Below are 23108 nucleotides of genomic sequence, written 5' to 3'. Positions count from 1 at the left end.
ACAATTTTAAACATAAGAATTACACTTTAAGTTATTAAAAACTTTAATAATTTAAAGTGTGAGAAATTTAGTTTTCATTATTAATCCTGGACAAGAAAAATAAAGCTAGGAAGGCACATTTTATTAAAAAAGGATCTATATCAATATTTTTTAACTGCTGGTCCATGGTAAAAAATTTCACTGGTTTTCAGAAAAATATTTGACTATACTATGCTGGCACAGTTGATTACTGGTGATATTTAAATAGTAATATAGAGTTGCCAAGTATGTACCAATACAGTAACTTTAGATAAGCATACATAAGTGTAATAAATGAGCATAATTCATACTTTCATGTAATTAGTGGTCATGCAAAAAAGGTTGAAAAACACTGCTCTATGCAATATTCTATAATATCCTGCTCTATAAATATTTGACACTTAAAATTTTGAAATTATTCAAAATAGTGGAATGAAATTACATATATTAATAATTTATTACATCATGACTGAAATAATTTTATCATAATCAGAATATTGCATGATTGTTTTCAAAATGCTGCTTGAAAATTTTTATATATTTGAGGTTTTTTTTTCATTTTAAAAAACACTGCTCATTAAAAATTAAGAGGGCAAAAATCAGCTTTTTAAATCCTGAAATCAAAATTTAATACTAATACAGAAAAGATTTGCATACTAAAATTAATATACAGGGAACTTTGATAAAGTGTAAATAAGAGAGAGAATATAAAATTGGCCATACTTTCCTTGATAAATTTTAATTGCAAATATGTTTTTGTATTGTGTTAATCATAAATGTTTATAAATGGATAAGTGGATATTATTTTTTCATGCAATAAAAGTAGAAGGATGGAAACAAACTAGATATAAACCTTCAATTTATGTTTGGCTATGGATTATTATTACTAGTTTCATTTCTAGATGGAGGAAATTTAGAAATATAAATCAATGAGATTAATTCAATTTTGTAATAATATGAAAATGTAAAATATATGCATTCTATCTGCAAGACCATTTTAATGTTTACATGTATATTTTACAATTTGAGTACCTCAGAAGTACACCACTGGCTAATGATTGTTAACTAAAAACACACCACCTTATTAATCCAGCAATATTTAATAAGATAGAAAAATAGTATTTTATTTTTAGCATTCTTTTAGTTTGAAATAGTTTAACTGATGAAGGCTGTTTAAAACAGTCGAAAACGTTATTATTATCTTATTAAATATTGCTGGATTAATAAGGTGTTGTGTTTTTAGTTATACATTATCCAGTAAGTTCATTATTTATTTATCTAATGATTGTTATATGACTAATTACTAAACATTGAGATGTCAGTCCATTCTCTCATGGCATTATTTATAGAACATATTGTTTTGATATCAACTGTTATTTTAAGACTATATCCAAGAAGTTTATGTATTATACCCTACAATATGTATTCCATAAATATTTTCAAACAGAGTTTTTAAAAAATTGAAATTGCTAACATTATGAATGGTTACAAGATCAGCATAAGCTAGAGTTTTTCTTACTAATGAATTTAATTTGTTTCTTTCTAGTTATTTTCAGAATATTTTGATACAAGAAATGAGTGTGGAGATGATAAAGTAAACGAATCTTCTGACATGCTAAAAACAGCTCATGGAGTCAAGTTTATTCAAGGTAAAATGTTTTTGAGATAGCAATATATTGTCAGATTCAATGAATTTTTGAGAGGAAGAAGAAAAGAATTCAAATAAAAATGATATTGACAATCAGAACCAGGGCCGGATTAATCCACTTTGGGGCCATAGACATTTTCTTCTTACCGGGCCCCCTTCCTCTCTCACAAGAAATAGAGCACACAAAAAATATAAAACAATAAATAAAACAAAACTAAATAATGTGAAAAACTAAAACAAATCTTAAAATTTTATTAATAATTAATAAAAAATATTTAATACACAACAATAAATTTTAGTTTTTCTAGAAAAGTTTGAACGGTTTGTTTTATAAATTTAAAAAATTGAAATTTGTTTTATTAAATGTCTAACAAAAGTTGTTGTACAATAACAATATTACCTTAAAATATTAATTGTCAACAAGACTATGTCTTGTCTATAAAATCGTACTGCCTGCTGTGTTACCAGCTTAGAGGTATGAAGGAGTACTATGTCAGGAGTTGCAATTTGGCACAGAGTATTAAGTGCCCAAATCATGCGCGCATAAAAAACCTAGACTTGTAGGTACTCGGGGGACCGAGAACCGAGTCAAAGTAAAATACAAAATGGCGACTCTCTCTACAAACAAGCAAACCGAAGTCAGATGATGAGAGTACCACCAACAGTCAATCTAGGAAATGAACTCTGACTCTAGGACTAAACACGTAGTATTTTCTTTGTTAAATAAAATTCGTAATCTAATTTTGTAAATTTGGGAGTGCTTCATATGACATTAATGGGTTTTATGTCATTAAAGTAGGTTTTTTAACATTATCTAGTATAGTAAAATCGTGGGACTGATAAAAATTTGACGTTATAATCGGGTTAAACTGTATACTGTTTGTGTAAAATAAAAAAAAAATAATTTCGGACGATACAATAGCCACAATTATTTTTTCAAAGACGGGAAATTTTTGTTAGGCATCGACAAAAATTCAACCCGGGCCGATGCGGCAACGGAGAAAAATTTCGAAATTGGATAGGTTAATTTCATCGAAAATGCATCGAAGACGACCTCGTGATCGTGGCTGGTGAAGTTTGAACGATTGCGCCCAAAAGCAGCGATACCAAAGATTGGAGAATGAGAACGAGATCCGCTTTGAGCATCAAAGTGATTTCGCTTAGTAGTGTCTCCAAGATATAGTCGTGTCCCAAATACGGTTTTGCCGTTTTACTTGTTTAATTTAATCTTTTTGGTTAATATTTAAATAATATAATATTTTAGCAGTTTTACCAGTATTATACAGTTGTCCGACAGAAAAGTAAACTATCTTATTTACAAATCTTTTCAAAATAGACAGTTTGACCGGGCCCTTCTAAAAACCGGGCCCTAGACATTTGTCTCATTTGTCTATGCGATGATCCGGCCCTGATCAGAACACTGGTTTTAGAACTGGTTGAATCTGATAGCTGTTATCTTAAATAAACTCGATTCCTTGAACTGTTTTTAACATGCATGGAAATTTGTTAATCTGTGGAGTTGGTAATGTTAGAACTTAAGGTGATAAAATGGTTTGGACAGGAATTGTGTATAGTTGTCTCAGTGATTTGCAAATCTTTAAAACTATCTTAGCTTTTCAGCAGTATTTTTATGAGATACTGAAACTTCACAAATATGATTTAGAGATGGAATCTTGTCTCAACTTCATTTTATAATCTGAGATCACATAGGATATGTATGATGGATGAATGTCTTAAAAAGTGAAAATATTCTGACTCCTGCAATCTAAACTTAGACTCAATACTTTAGAAAGATTCATATAGTATTTACCCACAACTTATTCAGAAATATAATTGCATTAACTTCAAGAAACTAAAGTTGATGTTTATTGATATGTGAATGCTGCAGACAATTTGCTTTGATCAATCAACTTTACAACCTGTTTGTTTATATATTTTTAATGACTTTCAATGGAATCGTAGTAAATAAATTATGGGTATGTGTTTGTTTATATATTTTTAATGACTTTCAATGGAATCGTAGTAAATAAATTATGGGTATGTGTTTGTTTATATATTTTTATTTGTATCATACTATAGAAAAGGCTCATATCAAATTATATTTACATTTTTTATACCATTAACATTTGGATTCATCTCATAAGTTTTGATGAGTAGTGTATAAGCTAAACTTATTTATATCTATTAAATTAAAACATATGAATGTGTTAAACTAGGGATGGGCAACTTTTAAGTAGCATATTAAATAAAATGTGAAGGTGCATATACAGGGGCCAGATTTCTTTGGTTTTTATGATTTATGTAGGTCTGGTCAAAAATCAGTTGCAATCAACCAGTTGGCTGAAAAAATGGTTGAAAGGACACACACACACACACACACACACAAATAATAATACATAAACACATACTAACTCAGACCCTGACAACTCTGACACATTTTTTTTGAAAACTGTATAGACTAGAAAACTGTAATAAGTAATTATAATTAACAAGTTTTGGAAGTCTTTGCAATACCATGAATTATCTTACTGTAGTTACATTTTTCTAAAGACTATACTATACTGTTTTGAAATTTTTGTTTATTTTCTGTAATAATAAATTCAGTAGTATAAATTTTTAAAGCCCAGTAAAATTTCCATATAAATCTGATTGTAATGAATTACTGTACTGTACATCCATCTTCTTGTTTTTCACATTGTCAGAGAAAATTTCCTCCTAACTCATACTTTTATAGACTTGGACAACCTTCATTCATATTAGTCTGATTTAATCTGAGGGTTAGTGTATATTAGGCAACAGATAAAAAAATTACAATAAATCTTAATTATACAATTATATATTATTCTGAATTATTTACTATTTTTAAAATGTCATTTTGTGGTAATTTTGAAAAAATGACCACAGACCAAATTACATACATTGTGGGACCAGTCTGTCTATTTGTCCTTCCTTAATCACAAGAATGGTATTAGATAGATGAAAGTCAAGACTAGATATGGAAAGCTTAGCATTAGGAGGCTAACTATATAATATAAACAAACTTCCAGTTTAGGTCAGAAGTTGTGTTATTTCAATTTAAAAGTTGTCTCCTGATTGGAGTTAGATGACTGGAATGACTGTTGTTAACAGGAAAAGTATGATGTACAGGGCACTACTAGATCGAGGACATCATGATGAAAAATTGCAGTCTGATATTGTGACATCGTCACAATAAATAATTGCTCATATTAATCATATATTCTATAAAATTCAAGTATATTTTTTTATTAACATCTGAAAAGATTTATAAAATACAATAAAACAAATTCAAAAAATAAATGTATTAATTAATAAAACTGTCTAAAACTAATTAACTAAATGTTTTATATAAAAACTATGAAATGTATACACTGTTTAGATAGAATGAATGAAATATACAAAACATTTTTATTGAGTTTATTCTATAATGCTGTTTTTGATATATTTCCTTCATTTTAACTAATTGTCTATAAATTAATAATTAAATATAAGAAACATTAAGGGGAAAGTATAATTCAGGAATTTTCAGCTGTGTTATCCTTTAAACTCATACAAAGTAATTTAAACAGTTTATTGCTTAGTAATAATATAATATTTATTAGTGGCTATTAGTAAACATTAAACTATGACCAGACAAGTAATTATTATATTTATTACTTTTTTAATAAATATAAAAATAAGTGTTTCTATTGTTTAAAATTGAAAGTAAAAGCATGTTTGTTATTGGAAGCTATCTTACCAGAATACTTCACAATTTTACCATCATTTGATTGGCTGGAATGTTTGTGGATATGTTAGATTTCAAGCACAACTTGAAATAGAAAATCATCCCACTGATTATGGAAACCAATCCATAGAATTTTACACGATTGTGAAATGACTGTCAAAGTGGAAAACTTAAGATGCACATGTGCATCCATCTGTTTCCTGTGTTGCAAAATGTGATTATGAAATGTGCTTAACTCTTGAATCTCTAAGCTAATTCAATTGACTGCTTGAAGTAGAAGTTAGAATATTTTATTTAGTTTTATTATGTATTTGTAAATAAATACTAAAATTCACATCTTCCTCTCACTTTTCAACATTCACTGATTAAAAACAAACCTTTTTAATCAGTGAATGCTGGAAAGTGAGAGGAAGGTGTGAATTTTAGAAAGAAGATTGTTCCAGCTTTAGAATTAACAAGTTGAAATATAACTATTTGTGAATATATTTTGGAAATGTTTTTTTTTTAAAATTCTTTTTGAAAATTTGATTTTCAAAAAGCAAACTAAAAATAATAATGAAGTTCAGCAATATGTTTGAAATCAAGAGTATTATTTATTCTAGTGATATACACACCTTGCTTGCTTTTCCAGCAGTTAATATGCATTACGAATGTTTTCAGCAATGTTTCCAAAAGTTCAAACAATGAACAACCTGAAATCTGCTTTTGACCTTGATGAACTTTTGAATTTTCAGAGGAGATTCTACTTTGGAATGCTTTGAAAATTCTTATATGTAGTGATGTTTTTAAAAAGAAGAGTATAATGCATGTACAGAATTTATATCCAGAAAGATAAGCAAGATGTTTATATCGTTATTTCAATTTGGATAACACAGTTTTATTATTTATTCATAATTTAAGCATATGTTAGATATTTTGAAACTGAAAGTTTAATTAATAAAATTTTTATTTCATAAACAAGATTGAACTTTATTTTATTGTTTTATATGTTGAAATTTGGTAAAGAGAGAATAACAAACTAAAATATAATGTAACAATATAAGAATTATATTCTCTTTTCCAGTCTCCATTTCTGTTAACATTTGTGGAAATTTCTCTATATTTTCAATAGATTTGTTTTTCTTATAATCAAAGCGATTTCACACACACACAAAAACTGTACAGAAAAAATTGACATATAAAACAGAATAGATAAACCATAGAAAACTTTTTACCATATTTTCTGAATTCTAAAATGCATCATGAATTTGAACTCAAATTTTAAGATTTTTTTTAATGGAGAAAATTTATTAAATGATCAATTTTATTCAGTTTTCTTAAGTAAGAACAAGGTAGAAAAACAATACAAATTTTTGACAACTCTATTTCATGCTCTTCTGCACACTGCATCATTAAAATAAATATTGTATCATAATATTGTCTTAAAGGCATTTTAAACATTAAAAAGGAGTTTAATTTAAATGCTCAACTTAAGTTCTAACAAAGCTCATTTGAACTGATGTGATCATTGAGTAGTATTGCTGAAAATATCTATTATTGATGCATAATGCAGTATGTGGTCTGCTTGTAATGATTATTGATTTTTAACTGTGAATTTAAGAAGCCATTGATTCTAAGTTGCACTTCTACTTTGGACAAATAAAAATTGTTTAAAAAGTATATCTTAGAATTGAAGAAATATGGTCCATTAAAACATTTCAGAAGTTTACTTCTTGAAAGTTTTAAAATTTTATTTTATTTAAGAAAAATATATTTATGTACAGTACATACACAGAATAGTTACTTGGAATGTATTATCTAAGATATAAATTTCAAAACATATTTAGTGTTGTAATTTCTATAATCATTTCTTGTCTGGGATTACTTTTTAATTTTGATTAATATTTCTGGCTTTTAATATGATGAATAAAAGATTATGACATAACATAATTATTTTTCCTAATACTTATGATATGTCATATTGGTTATTTAATTATATATTATTAAATATACTATAAGAATTTATTAAATATGTTTTTATATAATTTTAAACTCATGTCATTACCATATTCAACTTTACAAATCAAAACTTTTTACAAATCAAAATATATTTGAATCATTATTGTTATATAAGTTAACACACTTTTAATTCATTATCAAGAGTAAAAATTATTGAAAATACTTGTAATATGGAATCAAATATATTGAAATGCCTAAAAATGTTAGGAAGTAAGGAAGATAGTCTGTGTGTGTTCAATAAAGCAGAAAATAATAGATTTGTGAAAAAGTTTTGGAATTATTTTTCACTGTTATAATGGAAAATCAACTGCAAATATTGTGAAACACAAAATGACTTTGCTAGATTTAGAACTTTGTTCTGCAATCTGCATGATTGTGGAAATTCTGAATTACATATGTAATGTGTAGTGCAACAATTTTTTAATTTTTTTACTCAATGATAATAGTCTAAAATATTTATGTTCATTTGCTTTAAACTTTTAATGATTATTTTTATTAAGCTGCATTTTATACATTCTTTAAAATATTATTTTAAAATACTTTCTATAATTATTATTTTTATGGATATGGATGACAGCATTTTCTCTCTTGCATGCATGAATATAATATTTTATCGTTTTGTACATTAGTGGAATATTAATTCATTTTATAGAGTAGCCTATCATTTTATTGTACTGTACATGTTTGGAGACAAACCAAATGAGTAATGTATCAGATTGTACAATATAACTATTATATCTACCCATCTGTATCGTCTACTTTCAATCTTCGCACTGACTAGCTTTTTTTGTGAGTTGTAGTTTCAAGGTCAATGTTTAGAATAAGATAATATTTATTTGCAAGTAGAAGTTCAATGAAAACTGATTTTTTAAAGATTGTCTAAGCACTTTTATATTTGGAAAACCAAAAAAAAGCTAAAAAAATATATATCTGAATGAGTGATATAACAAGCTGCTACATAATGAGGGATACTGTATCTGTATTGATAGTACAGAAAAAATAATTACAGTGAGTGATTGGTTAACGAACAGTTCGGATAGCAAATAAATCGGATAACGAACACTTTCGTGAAAGATTTTTATGTTCAATAAAAATTCCAAAAAGATTTTTATGTTCAATTGTTATCCAAACACATGTTCGGATAACAAACACTTTACTGAACAAACATAAAAAGAAGTGACGGAAAATAACGAATACCGATTGATTTTTCCCTTGTCTTCAGGTAACAATTCAAAATCTTTTGGAGCGTGGGAGACTTCAACATTGACTCACAAGCCGATACCGATCAGATATTATTCCTTCAAATTTTGACACTCTCCCTTGTAATTCCAGCTTTTTGTTTACGTTTCTGAAAAATAATTTTTTATAGTCTTTGCAAAACTGTCAGATGAGCACTTGTTAAGTTTTTCGTCTGGGTTTATTTACGAAAGGTGAAAGTTTAACTGTCCCATCGGATATTGTTAACATTTTAATACCAAATTTCAAATTTCATCTAGGCCTTGCATTTAAATAATTTTTTGTGAGCTAGTTGATTTCTGTTCTCTGAATTTTTGTAAGTGCTTTTCTGAAGTATTTATTTAAAAAAGAAACTGATAATATTATGGAGTCTAAAAGAGGAGTGTCAAGAAGTGTACTGTACTTACCGTAGAAACCAAGTAAGAGATAATAGCCAAGGTAGAAAGTGGGCACAAGATATCTGATGTTGCTAGGCAGTATGCCTTGAACAGGTCTACACTAGGCACAATCTTAGCTATGAAAGATATATCAAGAAGTCTCAAGCTGCTAATGAAGTAATGAAAATCACATTTGAGAAATAAAGAGCATTTTAGAGCTCATAATGGAACCTGAAACTGATCTGACAACAGAAGAACTCCAAGAACTCTCAAATGAAGAATACCAAGAAACTCAGTGAGATGTGTTTTCTTTTGAAAAAGAAGATGATGAAAGAGGACCAATGTCGATATCTACTACTAAAGATCTTTTGAATAAGTGGGAGGATGTCAGAGCAACGATTATCCAAGTGGCATCCAAACCAGAATAAGGTTTATGGGGTTGGGGATCTCTACAATTACAATAATATTAATTACTTCCAAAAAATCTTGAAGAAAAAAGTAAAGCAATTGATATTGTCAGATTCTTTAATCTCACAAATGGAAAAAAAAATGACTAATAAAAATGCAAGGCTGCATATATATGTATTTTTAATATTACATATAACTAAACGTAGTAAAAAAAGTATATATTTTTTATTTTTGGAGTCTCCGGAATGAATTAATCCAATTACCATAAAAACCTATGGTAAATCGATAATTGGTTAATGAACAATTCGGATAACGAACAAAGTCTTGGAACAGATTATGTTCGTTAACTGATCACCAGCTGTAATTTAAAGAGAATTTTGCAATTCAGTTATGTAAGAAATTGTAAGAAAAATTAATTTGTTTTGAAAATTTATAAATTCTAGACACTACTGAAGTTTTAAAATTTTAGAATGAGGTACAGTACATTTAATATAAATTTGAAATCAGTAATGATTTGTTTTAAACTTCTTGTCCTAATGATTGTTGTACTTCTTAAATTACACAATTTGATAAATTTAGGACTTATCATATAGGAATGTATGCAAAAAAGTGTGGCAAAATTAATTGTGGCATATAGAATTGTCATTTCAGAATGCATTTTGGGTTAAGACCTCTCTTCAGCTACTGATAGTCTTTTAAAACAGGTTCTGAGTAAAGTCACAAGGAAGTTAAATAATTTTGTTTAACTAAACATGAAAAACTAATTATATCGTTTCTGTCCCTCATTTCAATGTACTGTATTTTTCACCATATAAGATGACTTTTTAATCCAGGAAAATCTTCTCAAAAGTCTGGGGTCGTCTTATACACCGGGTGTCGTCATATATGGTGAGTATATCCCAAACTCTATATTTTAAATAACTGTAAAAGTCATCTTATATGCCAGAAAGTATGGTAGTTTGCCAAATTGTACCCCAAATAGTGATCAGATTTTATTAAAAGAAAGAAATGTCTTTAAAATAAAATTACACAAACACTTAAAAATGATAAAAATTTCGGAAAATTTTAAAATAAATTTAAATGATGGTTTAATTTTAAGTAAGATCTGGCAGCATGCATTGATCTAATTAGAAGAGTCTGTGAAAGAAAATCATTATTTAGCACTGCTACACTACTCTGACTTTTCTCACTTTGATGAAAGTACAGAAAAAAGTCACTCAGTCAGCATTCATTTTTATAACTTTCACACTTGATTTTATTTGTTTTTTTTATATTTTTTAAAAATATTTTAAATTATTATTGCTTTTATTTTTATTTTATTATATATTTAGTTTTATTAAATGAAATAATTTATGCAGGTAACTTATTTATTTGTTGGTTTTAATCTTTTTCCTTTAATTTTTTTAAAGTCTATTGTTTTAGTTTTACAATATTTTTACATCATTTTATATCAACTTTATTTTTTAAAATAAAAAACTTGGCAATAATTTACATAGATAAAAGATAATTTTAGTTATTTAATATAATTGAACCTGTCTATTAAAACATGTTTATCTTGAAAACCTCTTTATCTCAAAATTTGCTTTTTCCCCTGAATTTTCATCCTAAATTTAATATATTTTCCATATTTTTCTCAAATAATAATCTCCCAAATTTCTATATCTCAAAGTATGGACTGAAGTGTCAAATTCAAACCTCAGAGACTTCATTTTGATAGCATAAATTGCAAATTGATTAACATCTCTTGCAATGTATACTTAGTTACAATTAATGTTGCTTTTCTCTGATTGGTTACTAGTTTGACTTGTGTTATTGGTTGAAAAAAGTCATGCATCAGAAATATTGACAAACTAAGATAATTACTTCCAACAACTTAACACCTCGTTGAATAATAACGATCCACGAAAAAACCTTTTTTTACGAGGGTTATTTTCACTAAAGTACTTTCGACCTTCACCAAGGTCTGCTTCAGGTGGTGACTGTCGACCCGACTGTTGTGACGATGTTGCCAACGATGTAAATAAATAAACGTGCGCGTCGGGTTTCACCCCTCCGACCGCCATTGCTCGAACTCCTCGAATAAATACTTCCACGCCTGTGCAAGTGTTTCTCTGTCCTTGTAATTGATGCAGTTGCCCCCCCCCTGCTAGCTTTGTGAATCTCCCAGGCCTCCAGGTGACGGATGTGATCCGTGCGGCACACGTGTCTGATAACTTTGGTGTTCCGGAAGTCCGCCCTTATTTCAGGGTCGGTGACATAGGTGGATAAGGCAGTGGTGTGTCTTTTATGCTTAATATCAGCTTGGTGTTCGCGTATTCGTTTCTGTGTTGATCGGATGGTGGAGCCGATGTAAACTAAGTCTCTATTGAANAATGAATACTGTAATCTTATGTTCTAATTGACATTCGAATGTTAAACCTGAGGAAGGCTATTCAAAATAGCTGAAAATGTTAGTTTGTTTAATTAAAATTTACTAGAAAAAGTGAGAAAGGTGTTTTTATTATTATCTAGTTTACAGTTCATAAGATTTAAAACCATATTTACACAAATGAAAAAAATATACAGTATACAAATTTATACTCTTAACTTTTGTAACTTGTTTTTATATTTAATCAGAGCAAATTTGCTATTTACAAAACTAGCTGCATATGCCTGGTGTTGCTGGGGCATTAATCAAACTCAAAGATTGGATGTCATGCCAATCTTTTTACTAAAATAATAAAGAAATTTTCACAAAAAAACGTTAATATGTCATTATAATATGTCAAAAGCACTAGCAGCAATAAAACATTACTTTAAATGTATTTAACGCCTTTTTGCAAAAGTTTATTTATTGACCAGATGGGGAATTGGTGATATTGGGTTGGGAGAGGGTGATAAAAACAATGATCTCAGTAACTAAAATGTACATTTGTTGACCTGAGTATTTAGAATAATGAAACTGCAAAACACAAAAAATGCTCTGGCTAAAATTAAGAGAGAGTGGGCATTAGAGATAGTTAGGAGAGGGGACCCAACAATATTTTTTCTATAGTGTTAAAATAATATTCATGACAATTTTGGTGAGGATATGTTGAATGGTATAAAACACTTTGCCTATCTAAATCAGGAAAGGGCCACAAAGCATATCATGACTAAAAACCAACTCTGGTAAATAAATAGCAACTTTACTGAGTGTCTGTCCTTGAATTTTGTTCATTGTCACGGTGAATGTCAGAATGATGGAAAACTTAAATTGTTTAACTGTGAAAGGAAAAGTGCTATCACTTGGTATCTGAAGAAATGTTAAATGCTTCTGTAGTATTTGTCCATCAGGATCTCGATGTTTGTGTTATTAAATGTAAAATGTATAACTATTCTTGTTCCATTTACCAACACTTATTTATTGCCAATGTTCCTCATGAGCATGACTACAACTCCAATCTTTAATGTTAACTTGAATGGTGGTAGCCCAACCACCCCTAAACCCACCCCCTCTTAACTTTGTATGTTTGTTGGGCAAAGATTCTATGCCATTTAACATATACACATCAAATTTGGTGGAAATTTCAAAACCGTAGAAAAAAACACTGAGGTCTACAATCCCATAATACCTAAAAAGCCCACTCCCAGATAATGGCCATAGAAATTTTTTTGTGTTTTGTAGTTTCATTATTATACATACTTAGGTCAAAAAGTGTGCATTCTAGTTACTAAGACCATTGATTTTATCACCCTTTCCCAACCCTACTTCACAGATTCCCCATCTTCTCAAAAGCCCAAGCAACATCAGACCTATGCAACTAGCTGCCTTCTTGCATTTCCCAAATTACAAATTTATTCAAGATAAAGTTCATTCCCATTAACTTGTTCATAATAGTCAATAATGTTCAATAATGACAACACTATTATCAACACTTAATGTTAAATCCATGTAAAAATAAAAGCAACTCTTTATTTTATTTAAATGTATTAATGTTAGAAATTAGCAAATAAAGCAGGAACAGTTAAAACAACTTAATTGTTATATGGTGTGTGGGTGCTTGACACGTCTGTCTCATAGACTTAATACTTAATATTGTATCTTTGCCACTCCACCATGTCCAAACCATTGCACCTTTCTCAAATCTCTATTCAGTGGCATCATCCACAAGGTAAGAGCTTTAATTAGATACTTGAACTCTATTTTTAGCTCCAGTCATTTACTAAAACTATGTCGGATAAACTGAAACACTATCAATTAATATAAACAGTACAACCTGTGAAAAGCAGAAACTTGCCTAAGTGAAACAAATTATTTAAACAGTGGAATTTTTTATGGTAAAAAGAAACCTGCTCAAAATAGTAACTTGCCAAACCAGAAAACATACTCAGTACTGTGCAATTCCAGTTTACACAGGTTTTACTGTAGATTATAAAAATGAATCAGTGTTTCATTCAATCAAATCCATCCAACAAACAAAGCAATAATAAATATAAATACATCGCACTAACCTTGTATAGCTTTGCAGATAATATTTAGAATGTAACACTAACATTTTCAACCCATTTCTAGGGTCTTCTTCAGGTGTTCTATAAATTTTTCTGGTGCAATATGAGTTTGATTCAGATTTTTAAATGTTCCAATCTCTATTGCTTCTATCTTTGAAAATTTATTTTTTAAAATTTCAAAATTTAAATCTCTAAACGACATGTGCCAGCACTGGCAGTTATAGTGTCACATTATAAATAGCCTGCCATGCTCTTGATAGTTGTTTTCCTTCTTTAAAATTGATTGACAGGCCTTTGCAGTCCGCTTTAAAAATTTCTAATGCCTCCAGATTTCACAGTTGGTTTATATTAGCGGAATTTTATATACTCCTGGTGTTCTTTCCCTTTCCGTCCTATCTTTCTCATTTCTTAGCATGCTGAATGTATCTGGCTTATGTCTGTAGGCTATTTTTTGCATTGGTGTAAGTCTCCAATTTCTTGATATATGGTGCTAAGAGATAACAGATTTGTCAGAGACCTCATATATGTCGGATCTACAAAACGATCGCTCAAACAACGCATAAATTTTGAACTTTTTCTAGGCTTCGAGTAGACCATATTATATCAAATCAGCATTAATCAAGGCAGTGTTAAGCTGGATCTTACTGTATAACAAAAGGATTAGAAGTATGAAATAATCTAATAATCTTAAATACTTGGATTGGATGTCATGCCAACAGTTGTGTTAATTCAATTAGAAAGTTTAAACTAGGAGACGTTAAAGAGAATTAAAGAAATAATTTAATCTCACTAACGCTTTCAACGTAAATATATACATCGTCCTCAGGCAATTTGAAACAGGAAAGAGAATTCAAAGGGAACATTTAAATTTAAGCTTTAACAATATTATCCATTTTGGAACATACTGTAACTATTAAAGCAAATAAGTTTTCTAAAATTAATTCTAAAATTTAAAACTTATTTGCTTTAATAGTTATGTTCCAAAACGGATAATATCGTTAAAGCTTAAATTTAAATGTTCCCTTCAAATTCTCTTTCCTGTTTCAAATTGCCTGAGGACCAGGTATATATTTACAGACAAAAAAACTAGCACAAGTAAACTGGAACTATATACTAAACATAAAAATTCACACCTAAATACTAATTCCAGCAGTAATTGAACAAAAATTCTTTAAAATTCTTTAATTTCTAAAATTCTAATATTAATAATACTGTGTTAGATATATATTAAAAATTACCTTTGTATATGGTACAGTTATATCTGTATGTGTTTATTATATATTTACATTGAAAGCGCTAGCAAGATTAAATTATTCCTTTAATTCTCTTTAACACTTCCTAGTTTGAAGTTTCTAATCTAATAATCTTAATGTTTGTTCTTATTTTTTGCCTGGGCAATGCCAGGCTTACCTGCTAGTTTTATTATAAGCTGGAAACATGTCTAAGATGAATTAATGCTCCATACAGAGATAAAAAAGAATTGTAGTTTTATTTACTTAGCCTGCTTAATGCTATCAGTCAGTCATTATCATTAATATCAATAAATTCCAGTGTTTAGAATTTGTTTAATTTTTGATTAAATAAATGAACAACTATCTTCTTTATCTTAACAAGTATGTTTTATTTCTATAGATATGATCATTTGCAGATATGAATACAATTATGTCTAACCATTAAATTATCCTTGTTTTAGTCTGCTTAATAGTCTGGCAGTTCATTTGACATTACATTCTATGCATAACAATAGGGTTTCTCAAATGGGATCCCGGTTGTTTTTTTAACCTGGGAAATATCCTGGAAAATCCTGCAAATTTCTTAAAAGTTCACTTTTTTCTTATTTTACATTAAGGTTGAGGAAATTTTGCAAACAGAAAGTATAATTATAGTAGTACCTCAGGATACGAAATTAATCCGTTCCTAAACTGAGATCATATCATGAAAATGTCCTAAGGTGAATCATTTTTCCCCATATGATTACATGTAAAACCAAATAATCTGTTCCAACACGAAAAAACACACTCAAAACTAAATAGTAATATCATAACTGAAAAAAAATAACTTTAGTAAGGAAAGCACTGAAAAATGCATTTCATACCTTTTGCATTTTACCTTTGAGGAGAGGTGGCGGAGGAGAGGGAGAAGGGAAATAATACTAAAACTTAACTTACATAACATAATGTATTTACAACTTAAAAATAACTTAACACTAATTTTTTTGTCTTTTCTGTTTTATATATTTTTTTAAATTTTTTATTCACTGTTTTTTGCTTTCTTTCCTTCACTTTCACTGGATAGAGGTCACTTGGTAAAATATCTATTCAAAAAAGTTTGGCTTTGCCTACTTTTTAAAATGTTTCTAAAATGACTTAGGCAAACGTCATTAAACTGAGCAGCAATACTGCCAGTGTGAACCTTTTTGGGATGTTTCTTTTCAATAAAATCAGTCACTTTCTGATAATGCCTCAAGATTTCCTTTATTGAGCGAGATCCTTCCACGACAAAGCAAACACGTGGATTGAGACCAATGAACAGAAGAAACGTGTGATCGTGGCGGTGGCACTGCAAACTAATGTAACGTCGTATGGCGAGTTTTTGTTCGTACCATGGAGCAAAAATATGTTCGAATTTCACGTCGTATCCTGAAAATTTTGTATACTCAAGCATTCATATCCTGAGGTACTACTATAACTCAAACTGTCAGAATACATTTGTATTTATTAAATTTAAACCTACTTATTAGTTTTTTAAATTTTTGCTTGTTATGTCATGTCACAGATATATTATTAATTAATTCTGAAAAATCCTGAAGAAGAGAGAAAAGCAATTGATATTAGACAGGTTCTTTAACACCAAACAAATGGAAAAAATATGACTAATAAAAATGCAAGACTGTGTATATATATAATTTTATTATTACATATAAATAAATGTAGTAAGAAAGTATATATTTTTTATTTTTTGGGTCTCCAGAACAAATTAATCAAATTCCCATAAAAACCTATGGTAAATTGATAATCAATTAACGAACAATTCAAATAGCAAACAAAGTCTTGGAACGGATTATGTTCATTAACCGATCACCCACTGTAGTAAGAAAGTATATATTTTTTATTTTTTGGGGTCTCCAGAACAAATTAATTAAATTCCCATAAAAATCTATGGTAAATTGATAATCAATTAATGAACAATTCAAATAGCAAACAAAGTCTTGGAACGTATTATGTTCGTTAACTGATCATCCACTGTATATTAATTAATTTACTGGATGATAGCCTCTGTACAACAGTGTTGTATAAATTGTATAAATTTTTTGTTTAAACACTAAAATTTTTAAATTTAAGTTTTCATTAACTTCCTTCTAAAAGCTATTGCTATATCAATTAATAAAATTATTATTATTATTATGTTGGGTTTAGTGGGTTATAGTTATACNGAAGTGTACTTACCGTAGAAACCAAGTAAGAGATAATAGCCAAGGTAGAAAGTGGGCACAAGATATCTGATGTTGCTAGGCAGTATGCCTTGAACAGGTCTACACTAGGCACAATCTTAGCTATGAAAGATATATCAAGAAGTCTCAAGCTGCTAATGAAGTAATGAAAATCACATTTGAGAAATAAAGAGCATTTTAGAGCTCATAATGGAACCTGAAACTGATCTGACAACAGAAGAACTCCAAGAACTCTCAAATGAAGAATACCAAGAAACTCAGTGAGATGTGTTTTCTTTTGAAAAAGAAGATGATGAAAGAGGACCAATGTCGATATCTACTACTAAAGATCTTTTGAATAAGTGGGAGGATGTCAGAGCAACGATTATCCAAGTGGCATCCAAACCAGAATAAGGTTTATGGGGTTGGGGATCTCTACAATTACAATAATATTAATTACTTCCAAAAAATCTTGAAGAAAAAAGTAAAGCAATTGATATTGTCAGATTCTTTAATCTCACAAATGGAAAAAAAAATGACTAATAAAAATGCAAGGCTGCATATATATGTATTTTTAATATTACATATAACTAAACGTAGTAAAAAAAGTATATATTTTTTATTTTTGGAGTCTCCGGAATGAATTAATCCAATTACCATAAAAACCTATGGTAAATCGATAATTGGTTAATGAACAATTCGGATAACGAACAAAGTCTTGGAACAGATTATGTTCGTTAACTGATCACCAGCTGTAATTTAAAGAGAATTTTGCAATTCAGTTATGTAAGAAATTGTAAGAAAAATTAATTTGTTTTGAAAATTTATAAATTCTAGACACTACTGAAGTTTTAAAATTTTAGAATGAGGTACAGTACATTTAATATAAATTTGAAATCAGTAATGATTTGTTTTAAACTTCTTGTCCTAATGATTGTTGTACTTCTTAAATTACACAATTTGATAAATTTAGGACTTATCATATAGGAATGTATGCAAAAAAGTGTGGCAAAATTAATTGTGGCATATAGAATTGTCATTTCAGAATGCATTTTGGGTTAAGACCTCTCTTCAGCTACTGATAGTCTTTTAAAACAGGTTCTGAGTAAAGTCACAAGGAAGTTAAATAATTTTGTTTAACTAAACATGAAAAACTAATTATATCGTTTCTGTCCCTCATTTCAATGTACTGTATTTTTCACCATATAAGATGACTTTTTAATCCAGGAAAATCTTCTCAAAAGTCTGGGGTCGTCTTATACACCGGGTGTCGTCATATATGGTGAGTATATCCCAAACTCTATATTTTAAATAACTGTAAAAGTCATCTTATATGCCAGAAAGTATGGTAGTTTGCCAAATTGTACCCCAAATAGTGATCAGATTTTATTAAAAGAAAGAAATGTCTTTAAAATAAAATTACACAAACACTTAAAAATGATAAAAATTTCGGAAAATTTTAAAATAAATTTAAATGATGGTTTAATTTTAAGTAAGATCTGGCAGCATGCATTGATCTAATTAGAAGAGTCTGTGAAAGAAAATCATTATTTAGCACTGCTACACTACTCTGACTTTTCTCACTTTGATGAAAGTACAGAAAAAAGTCACTCAGTCAGCATTCATTTTTATAACTTTCACACTTGATTTTATTTGTTTTTTTTATATTTTTTAAAAATATTTTAAATTATTATTGCTTTTATTTTTATTTTATTATATATTTAGTTTTATTAAATGAAATAATTTATGCAGGTAACTTATTTATTTGTTGGTTTTAATCTTTTTCCTTTAATTTTTTTAAAGTCTATTGTTTTAGTTTTACAATATTTTTACATCATTTTATATCAACTTTATTTTTTAAAATAAAAAACTTGGCAATAATTTACATAGATAAAAGATAATTTTAGTTATTTAATATAATTGAACCTGTCTATTAAAACATGTTTATCTTGAAAACCTCTTTATCTCAAAATTTGCTTTTTCCCCTGAATTTTCATCCTAAATTTAATATATTTTCCATATTTTTCTCAAATAATAATCTCCCAAATTTCTATATCTCAAAGTATGGACTGAAGTGTCAAATTCAAACCTCAGAGACTTCATTTTGATAGCATAAATTGCAAATTGATTAACATCTCTTGCAATGTATACTTAGTTACAATTAATGTTGCTTTTCTCTGATTGGTTACTAGTTTGACTTGTGTTATTGGTTGAAAAAAGTCATGCATCAGAAATATTGACAAACTAAGATAATTACTTCCAACAACTTAACACCTCGTTGAATAATAACGATCCACGAAAAAACCTTTTTTTACGAGGGTTATTTTCACTAAAGTACTTTCGACCTTCACCAAGGTCTGCTTCAGGTGGTGACTGTCGACCCGACTGTTGTGACGATGTTGCCAACGATGTAAATAAATAAACGTGCGCGTCGGGTTTCACCCCTCCGACCGCCATTGCTCGAACTCCTCGAATAAATACTTCCACGCCTGTGCAAGTGTTTCTCTGTCCTTGTAATTGATGCAGTTGCCCCCCCCCTGCTGGCTTTGTGAATCTCCCAGGCCTCCAGGTGACGGATGTGATCCGTGCGGAACACGTGTCTGATAACTTTGGTGTTCCGGAAGTCCGCCCTTATTTCAGGGTCGGTGACATAGGTGGATAAGGCAGTGGTGTGTCTTTTATGCTTAATATCAGCTTGGTGTTCGCGTATTCGTTTCTGTGTTGATCGGATGGTGGAGCCGATGTAAACTAAGCTTGCACAGGCGTGGAAGTATTTATTTGAGGAGTTCGAGCAATGGCGGTCGGAGGGGTGAAACCCGACGCGCAAGTTTATTTATTTACATCGTTGGCAACATCGTCACAACAGTCGGGTCGACAGTCANATTATAAAAACTTACTCGGTGAAATAAAATGTGGGGTCGATATACATACCTGGTACAAAACATTCTTCAATAGTATGAATATACTTTTAAAGAAAATTATAATTAAATATAGATATATAAAGCAATGTACATAAAAATAACATAAAATCTTCTTTACTTTTTAAATCTTAACCACTTAGTCAAATAGCTCTCTACAAGTGGAATCGGAGATGATCCTGCTAGGTGTGCGGTGCATGCATGCACGCAGGCTGCCAAATCCCGAGGGTGCCGATACCGGTTAATGTCAAATGTCTCTTTTGTCTCATCGCTAGTATATCTCAAAGGACACAACAGGGTTGTTGTAAATTTTAAACGTTTCTCACCTTAGCTGTAAAAATCTAAATATGTTAAACTTAATAGTCATTTGTTTTCTAACTAATTCATTTTAGGACCAGGGTGTCCACGGAAATTTCCAAAATTTACAACTTTTCAGTCGGTCTCATAGAACTGGAAAAATTTCTGTTTATATTATGTCTAATATTATGAAGAAATCAGTCCCCACTGTACTCAGCTAGAGATTGGGTCGGTTAATCTTTTAAGTAATATTCCGTCTCTTTCAGCATGGTTTTGTTTATGTCCCTAATTCCCTAATCTCTTAATTATTTAACTACTTCTTAAGTAGAAATAAGTCGAAACCAGTTACTTTGTACTCGAATATTTGTAGCCTTGGGAAAAAAGTGGAAAGACAAATTTTTATGACAACGGATACATAAATCATAAATTTAAGGAAAATAAATTCTAGAGCTTTTTCTGTGCCTCGTGCATCTCTCTCATTCATTAAATTTAGTTGTAAATGATGCTGTCGAAGTAACAGTTAATTTTTTAACATTGTACAAGAATTTCTACATTGTATGTTTTTTTCTACATCCCCTTAAAGATGGGACATATGAAATTGTAATATCACTGATTTAACATTGAAATCCGTAAGTAATATAAGATGGGAGAGCAGAATAAATATATCAAACAAATTTAACGGATTTTTTTAAACTCCCGTCAACTATACAGAACTATCATAAAAACATACCAGTAAATTCTTATCGGCTGGGTTAAGTTATAAATCTACTTATGATTCACATAATCAGGCGAGGGCGGCCAAATATCTAGCAGGCAGTGGGCTAACAGCCCAGAACCGGTTCTGGATAGAATTGGAAGTGTTACATGTGTAGCATCCACCCAAGGTCCTAGGCTTCCACCAGCAAAACTGGGTGAGGTTGGTGCTCTGTAAAGTGCATGTGCAAATCTGGCTGTTTGGAAGCTGACAATACAGCGCTTCCACTCCACCACTAATATTTGAATATACATAGCAATTTTTTTTTTTCACATGTAGTATAGAAATTTGTAATAAGGTACATAATGCGATTATAATAAAGTATTGTGCGATTNATAAGCTACAGTCCCGTGTTTCTAGGTTCACCCGCACGTCGTTAGCCATGAAATGGGGACTGAGCAAGGCGGTCGTTACCGCTCCTGACGTTCCGAGACTATTCGCGTTCGCCAAAACGCACAAACAGACCCCGTCTCTTAGGCCGGTCCTGGATAAAGCCAGGTCCCCTACGAGGCTGCTCGAGAAGGCCATCCACAACATCGCCGCCGAACGATTGAGGGGTTACAAGTTTTCTACCACCAATTCTGCTGAGTTTTGTAGAGTTGTTACGGCGAGTCGAGGTTGGTGATGACCCGCACGTCACGGTCATGGATTTCGTGTCCCTTTTCCCTTCGATAAGGCTGCAGCCATGCTTCTGCGCTCTTAGGGACCTGCTACTAAGTGAGAATGATGCACTCCGGCACCGTGAGCAGATATTGGAGCTGGCGCATCTTATGTGCTACACCTCGGTCTTCCAGTTTAACGGGGCTACCTATTTACAAATAAGAGGTGTCATGGGCAGCCCGCTTTCGGGGGACCTTTGCGAGCTGGTGGTGAGACAATTGGAGGAGAAAGTGTTGCCCAAATTCTTACCAAACATCAGTCTATACCAAAGATACGTGGACGACATCTTTATACTGTGGAAAACCACTCCCAATCTGGACGATTTTTTGTCGTGTATGAATGACAATGCATATGGCCTCACCCTCGGCTTAGAACAGGTTAGCAACTCGAGTGCTCATTTTCTTGATGTTAACATCCGTCTCAGGGGGGGCAGGATAGAAACAAGCGTCTACCATAAACCTGACCAACTCCCGCTATTCATTCCCGCGTGCTCTTCTGATCCCTTTGTCTACAAAATGGCGGCTTTCCGAGCCCTTACCAAACGGGCTTTCATGCACCACACACATGTGCGCGACGCATGGTCGAAGATCCGACGCATAGAAAAAATTGCCGTGGAACATGGTTATAATAAAGCCTTGGTCCGCGGTTTAGCACGCGCATACGCCCGCCGCCCCCCTAGCCGCAGGGACAGCCCCCTACTATCGCCGGACGACAACCGTCAACCGGATGGGAACACGAGACGCGCGGTCGTCCGCTTCAACCGGCATTTAGACCCCCTATATAGGGAGATCGCTAGCAACAGCCGCACCAAAATCGCGTACTTAAGAACCGGCACGCTTTACGACTTGCTGCGCAACGCGAAGGACGCAATCGATCTCACCAGGGCCCCAGGTGTTTACTCCATTCCCATACGGGACGACAGGTTCAATAGAGACTTAGTTTACATCGGCTCCACCATCCGATCAACACAGAAACGAATACGCGAACACCAAGCTGATATTAAGCATAAAAGACACACCACTGCCTTATCCACCTATGTCACCGACCCTGAAATAAGGGCGGACTTCCGGAACACCAAAGTTATCAGACACGTGTTCCGCGCGGATCACATCCGTCACCTGGAGGCCTGGGAGATTCACAAAGCTAGCA

At 30.9% G+C, this 23108-nt stretch overlaps 1 protein-coding gene across 1 annotated transcript in view; it reads left to right on the top strand.

Annotated features, from left to right (window-relative positions):
• The window catches only part of LOC111633554 (phenylalanine dehydrogenase-like), a 76931-nt gene that overhangs the window by 675 nt on the left and 53148 nt on the right, over window positions 1-23108 (top strand). The window lies entirely within an intron of this gene.

This window comes from Centruroides sculpturatus, unplaced genomic scaffold, assembly GCF_000671375.1.
Source record: "Centruroides sculpturatus isolate CEXI.00-Female unplaced genomic scaffold, Cexi_2.0 scaffold749, whole genome shotgun sequence".
In the NCBI taxonomy this organism is placed as follows: Eukaryota; Metazoa; Arthropoda; class Arachnida; order Scorpiones; family Buthidae; genus Centruroides; species Centruroides sculpturatus.
The sequence above is the reverse complement of the archived record's forward strand: the minus strand, read 5'-3'. Positions and strand labels throughout refer to the sequence as shown.